General features: G+C 46.3%; 1 long non-coding RNA gene across 1 annotated transcript in view; it reads right to left on the bottom strand.

Annotated features, from left to right (window-relative positions):
• Positions 1-1,782: 1,782 nt before the first annotated feature.
• Positions 1,783-6,382, bottom strand: part of LOC121025111 (uncharacterized) — an 89,584-nt gene continuing 84,984 nt past the window's right edge. Inside the window, exon 3 of the long non-coding RNA XR_005787948.1 lies at positions 1,783-1,939. This is a non-coding gene — a long non-coding RNA (uncharacterized LOC121025111). The remainder of the gene's footprint in view (positions 1,940-6,382) is intronic.

Below are 6,382 nucleotides of genomic sequence, written 5' to 3'. Positions count from 1 at the left end.
GGTCATGATCTCGAGGTTTGTGGGTTCAAGCCCTGCATCAGGCTCTGTACTGACAGCTCAGAGCCTGGAGCCTGCTTCAGATTCTGTGTCTGCCCCTCCCCTGCCTGTGCTCTGTCTCTCTCTCTCTCTCTCTCTCTCAAAAATAAATAAACATTAAAAAAAAAAAAAGAAAGAAAAGAAAAAGAAATGACCCAACCCTACAGCCTTTCTCTATATCTAAGAATTCATGCCGGGGAGAAACTTAGTGGTTCTTGCGGACTTGGGGAAAACCTTCATAGTTTGATCTTCAGTTTGCAGTGGAAAGCTCTCTTTAGAATATTAAACAACAAAGGAGGAAGAAAAAGAAATGCATGCATGACTTCTTCCCGCCCTCGCTGCCATGCCTTTGCTGAGTTATCATTGGTTATTTTTTGGAGAGGGTATGCTAGGCAAGTAATGGCCCCCCAGAGATGTGTGTGTCTTCATCCCTGGAACCTGTGACCGGGTTATGTTACACGGCAAAGGAGGACCCAGGCTACAGATGGAATCGAGGCTGACCATAAAATAGGGAGGTTGTCCTGGATGATCCAGGTGGGCCCAGTATAATCACAAGGGACCTTGAAAAGGGAAGTGGGAGCCAGAGGAGTCGATGTCAGAGTGATGTCACGTGGGAAAGACTCAGCTGGCCGCTGCTGGCCCTGCAAATGGAGGAAGGAGAACATGAGCCAAGGAGGCAGCTTCTAGAACCAGAAAGGGCAAGAAAACAAGCTGTCCCTTACAGCCTTCAGAAAGGAACCCAGCCCTGTGACACCCCTGTTGGACTTCTGACCCCCAGAACTATATGATAATGAATCTGTATTGTTTTAAAGTTGTGCTAATTTGTCAGAGCAGCAATAAGAAACTACTAGCGATGGTAGGGGGTCGGGGTGGTCGGGAGGCGAAAGGGCCTTTTCGTCTTTGTCTCTTACAAATGGTCACTGCCATCCAGGGTACTTGAAGGCAGCTCTACAGTTACTGAAAGACTTCTCTCTTCCAAAATGTTGTCTCTACCCTTGAGGAGCATAAGTCTTTGTAAAAAATATGAAGTCCTAACTCTTCAAATATTTACAACTTACAAGAAATCAGAATACTAAGTATAGTGTTTTATGAAGTTATTATAGTTATGGAGATAAGGATCCATATACACATGAGCACATCGTACCACACCCCGGAAACCTGTTGAGGGCTTTCATTAAAAAAAAAAATCGGGGCGCCTGGGTGGCTTGGTTGGTTAAGCGTCCGACTTCGGCTCAGGTCGTGATCTCACGGTCCGTGAGTTTGAGCCCCGCGTCGGGCTCCGTGCTGACAGCTCAGAGCCTGGAGCCTGTTTCGGATTCTGTGTCTCCCTCTCTCTCTGCCCCTCCCCTGTTCATGCTCTGTCTCTGTCTCAAAAATAAATAAACATTAAAATAAAAAAAATTAAAAAAAATCAACAGCAACTTTCTTTATGTGGTTTGGAATGCCCGTCACTCACTGTCATTTGCTCCTGGTCCCCTTGTTTGATTATTCTTCATCTTCTTTTTTTTTTTTTTTTTTAATTTTTTTTTTCAACGTTTATTTATTTTTGCGACAGAGAGAGACAGAGCATGAACGGGGGAGGGGCAGAGAGAGAGGGAGACACAAAATCGGAAACAGGCTCCAGGCTCCAGGCTCTGAGCCATCAGCCCAGAGCCTGACGCGGGGCTCGAACTCACGGACCGCGAGATCGTGACCTGGCTGAAGTCGGACGCTTAACCGACTGCGCCACCCAGGCGCCCCTATTCTTCATCTTCTATGTGGAGTGGGGATGAATGGGTAGCTGTGTGTTTCTCAGCTCCCTCAATCCTCTGTAGAGGGGCTTCCTTCCGACGCCCACCCGGGCAGTTATTTAGAGGTGGAATGAGAACTAAAACAAAATACTACACACAGCCAAATTCAACTCCTGATCAACTCAGAGAAAAAACACAGAAAAAAAAATCCATTATTTGAGCTGCTAAAAGACTGTGAAGTGTCACTGTAAAGTGATTAGAATCTTTTCTCATTTTTACAAGTTTTTAATGCCAGTATATTAACACAGTGCTATATTAGTTTCACGTGTACAATATAGTGATTCAACACTTCCCTACATCACCCGGTGCATCAGAACAAGTGCCCTCCTTTATCCCCATCACCTGTTTCACCCATCCCCTCACCCACCTCCTCTTTGGTAACCACCAGTGTGTTCTCTACAGTTGGGTCTGTCTCTTGGTTTGCCCCTCTCTCTTTTTTTCCTTCGCTCACTTGTTTTGTTTCTTAAATTCCATATATGAGTGAAATCATTTGGCATTTGTCTTTCTCTGACTTATTTCATCATTATGCTCTCTCATCATTATGCCCTCTACTCCATCCTCGTCATTGCAAATGGCACGATTTCATTCTTTTTTATGGCTAATACTTCACTGTGTGTGTGTGTGTGTGCGCGCGCGCGTGTGTGTGTGTGTGTGTACCACATCTTCTTTATCCATTCATCAGCGGGTGGCCACTTGGGCTGCTTCCATATCTTGGCTACTGTAAATAATGCTGCTATGAACATAGAGGAGCATGTATCCCTTTGAATTTGTCTTCTTGTATCCTTTGGGTAAATACCCAGTAATGTGATCACTGGATCATAGGGTAGTTCTATTTTTGAGGACTCTACAGACTGCTTTCCACAGTGGCTGCATCAATTAGCATTCCCACCAACAGTGCACTAGTGTTCCTTTTTCTCCACATTCTTGCCAACAGCTGTTGTTTCTTGTGTTGTTGACTTGAGCCATTCTGACATGTGTGAGGTGATAGCTCATCGTAGTGAGCTGTAGCGATTTGCAATTCCCTGGTGATGAGTGATGATGAGCATCTTTCCATGTGTCTGTTGGCCATGTGGATGTCTTCTTAAGTGAAATGACTGTTCGTGTCTTCTGCCCATTTTTAATTGGACTGTCTGCTTTTGGGTGTTGAGTTTTATGAGTTCTTTATATATTTTGGATACTAACCCTTTATCGGGTATGTCATTTGCAAATATCATCTCTCATTCCATAAGTTGCCTTTTAGCTTTAATGATTGTCTCCTTTGCTGTACGGAGCTTTTTATTTTGATGTAGTTCGAATAGTTTATCTTTGCTTTTGTTTCCCTTGCCTCAGGAGACATAGCTAGAAAGATGTTGTTATGACCGATGTCAAAGAAGTTACTGCCTGTGTTCTCTTCTAGGATTTTTATGGCTTCAGATCTCACATTTAGGCGTTTAATCCATTTTGGATTTATTTTTGCACATGGTGTAAGAAAGTGGTCCAGTTCCATTCTTTGCATCTTGTTGTCCAGCTTTCCCAACACCATTTGTTGAAGAGCCTTTTCCCATTGCATAGTCTTTCCTGCTTTGTCAAAGATTAATTGACCATATAATTGTGGGGTTCTTTCTGGATTTTCTACTCTGTTCCATTAGGTCTATGTGTCTCTTTTTGTGCCAATACCATGTTTTGATGACCAGCTTTGCAATATAACTTAAAGTCCAGAATTGCGATGCCTCCAGCTTTGCTTTTCTCTTTCAAGATAGCTTTGGCTATGTGGGGTCTTTTGTGGTTCCATACAGATTTTAGGGTTGTTTGTTCCACTTCTGTGAAAAATGCTGTCGGTATTTTGATAGAAATTGCATTGAGCGTGTAGATTGCTTTGGATGGTATAGACATTTTAACAATATCCGTTCTTCCCATCCATAAGCATGGAATGGAATGTCTTTCCATTTCTTTGTGTCCAAGTGACGAGAATGTTACCAGATGAACCAGAATGAGTACAGGCAGGTATGTGTGGGGGTCACAGTTACCACCGTGGGCTAATTCCGATGCTGCCCTCACTGGTCAACGTTGTTTTGGAATTCCTTTTTGTGATCAACTTGAGGCTAATTTTCAGACCATATGAGATGTTACCTCAGTGTTACCTTAGGTTAACAAATTTAGGGCATAGAAAGGTATAAAAATAGCCACGTCTTCACGTTGGGCCGTCTTCAGGACCGGTTCAAGGATGACCTCCCAGTCTGACTGCATTTACCAGAGTGGACCCGTGCCACCACTGTGTACTGTACCCACCTATCCTTTTGTCTGTACACGTATAATTTTGTGAGAACTAGGTGCAGAGTTTTCTCTCTGTGGGAGAGCAGTGCCTCTTTAGGATGCGGCCCCTGCCCGTCTTCCCGAGGAACGCCTCTGGGCTGTGGCTGTGGCTGTGGCCGGGCTTGTCGCGGACCACCTGGGTGTGGCAGAGTTGGATGCTCTCTCTCTCCTGAAACACTTGGTCCTCAGAAGGGGGTCCTTTCCAAGGAGGGGCCTGTCCAGAGCTCCCTGGGGCCTTGCAGCTCTCAGCTCAATCGAGGCTGGGGAGGAAGAACCTTCCTGGCTGTGAGAGGCCTGTGGTCAGCACTCACCGCGATATCCTATTCTAGAGAACAAGAGAGAACAAAACAAAACACCCGAAACATCATGCAGGAGTCTGGACAACCTACCCCTCAGAAGTGAGCGCACAGGGAGATGGGTCTGGCATCGGGGGCTGTGCTGTGAGCTGCCTGTGAGAACCCTGCCCTTCAAGAACGCCTCACACGGTGACGCCTGCCGACATGCTCTCTGAGAGCAGGGACACGCTGAGAACGTCTATGGGGGAGCCGCTGGACTTGAGCTATCCGGATGCAACCGGAGGGAAGCTACAGGGTCATGCGCAGAGGTGTGAATGGAATCGGGGAGCAGGGAGGTACTGATATAAGGAAACTTTTTCTTCCCGAGGCCTCGTCAGTAGGTCTTTCATTTCCTCCGGCAGGTGCTCTACTGAGCCCAGACTCTGATCCTAAGGCCTCAGAGCAGCTGGCCTGGCTCAGAACTGGAACATCCCTGGGTCTGGGCTTACTGCACGAGGGTGCTGGCCCCTGGACTCAAATGGCTATCTGAGCCCTGTGTGCCCCGTTCCTCTATGTTTATGCAGGGAGCTGTCCCGGCTCTGCTCCCTCATCTGTTGGGTCCTTGCTTATTGAAGACTATTTAATAAAAGCGTTTGCATTTTGGGACGTCGGGGTGGCTCAGTTAAGCATCCGACTCTTGACTCCAGCTCAGGTCATGATCTCACGGTTCATGGGATCCAGCCCGCGTTGGGCTCTGTGCCGACAGTATGGAGCCTGCTTGGGATTCTCTTGGGGGGGGGGGGGGGGGGGGACTCACACTCTCGCTGACCCTCTCAAAATAAACATTTTTCAAAAGTGTTTGTATTTTGTATGGATGCCTATGGGTGTTAGCTTCATAGGAAACTCTTCCCTGTGAAGATTAGAGATGGCCGTTCACCCTGGTTTCCAGGCTGGTTCCCTTTACTGCTGTCCTTAACACCTCAGCTAATATTCAGCAGGGAGAGTGTATTGTTCATTCATTCTTGGCCTTACTGTGCCAACTGGGAACTGTGTTCAGATCACCCACTTTACAAACCCTTCCTAGTCTCTGTTTCCAGTTCCTCAGGGCAACATTCATCCCTGGAACAACCCAGCTGTATTTTATTTAATGTTTTCTTTCTTCTTCCTACCAGGTGTTTCCTAAGGCTCCAGGGGCTGCTGGCCAAGATCATATTTGGCTTGTCACTCTGCACCCAACTGTGATAAAAGTCTTAGGTTGAAAATTGTCCTTTCTAATGTCATCCTTAAGATCTTTCTCTCCCTTTCCTATTTGCTCTCCCGTGGAAACTGCATCTCCTGACATTTTCAGACTCCGTTTAATTCCCTCATTAAAAAATGCCCAGCATCCCTTGTAGCTCACATAACCCTTGTAGTCTACACTACAAGCCCATACAAGGCTATAACTCCAGCTACCGCTTCTGCAGTCATTACTGACATCTCGCTCAAATTTCCTTCTTCGCTGGTGGCCTGAACTCTTGGCTCATGGCCTCTCCCTCCTCCCCTCCTCCTGTTACCATGCACCATGACTTCCTTAAGCGTCTCTGGTGGGTGACCCAACCAAAGCTCCACAACCTCGGTTCCTCGCCGTCTTTACTTCTAATGATCTTTTCTCCCATTACACTGCAGCCAAGGCTTCTGTGATTCCACTGTGGACATAGCCATCGGGACATGTTGTCATTATAAAACTCCAAAACATGCCTCCTCTTGTTACCCCCACCTAGCTGTCCACACTCTTAGCTTCGTGCTTTCGCACTGCGGATATTTTGCACTCTAAATGTCTAATCCACTGACACCATTATATCCTCATTCTCAGTGACTCCCCTCCCTCTGTGGAAATCCTAGATTGCATGTTTTGTTATTATTGTGAATCGCTTGAAAACACGATCGAAAACTGCCTTGTCCTAAATGGTAGACCCATGTCACCACTGAGCAACTGAAATGAGGCCAGTA

Source organism: Herpailurus yagouaroundi, unplaced genomic scaffold, assembly GCF_014898765.1.
Source record: "Herpailurus yagouaroundi ecotype Mexico unplaced genomic scaffold, PumYag 67503, whole genome shotgun sequence".
Taxonomy (NCBI): Eukaryota; Metazoa; Chordata; class Mammalia; order Carnivora; family Felidae; genus Herpailurus; species Herpailurus yagouaroundi.
The sequence above is the reverse complement of the archived record's forward strand: the minus strand, read 5'-3'. Positions and strand labels throughout refer to the sequence as shown.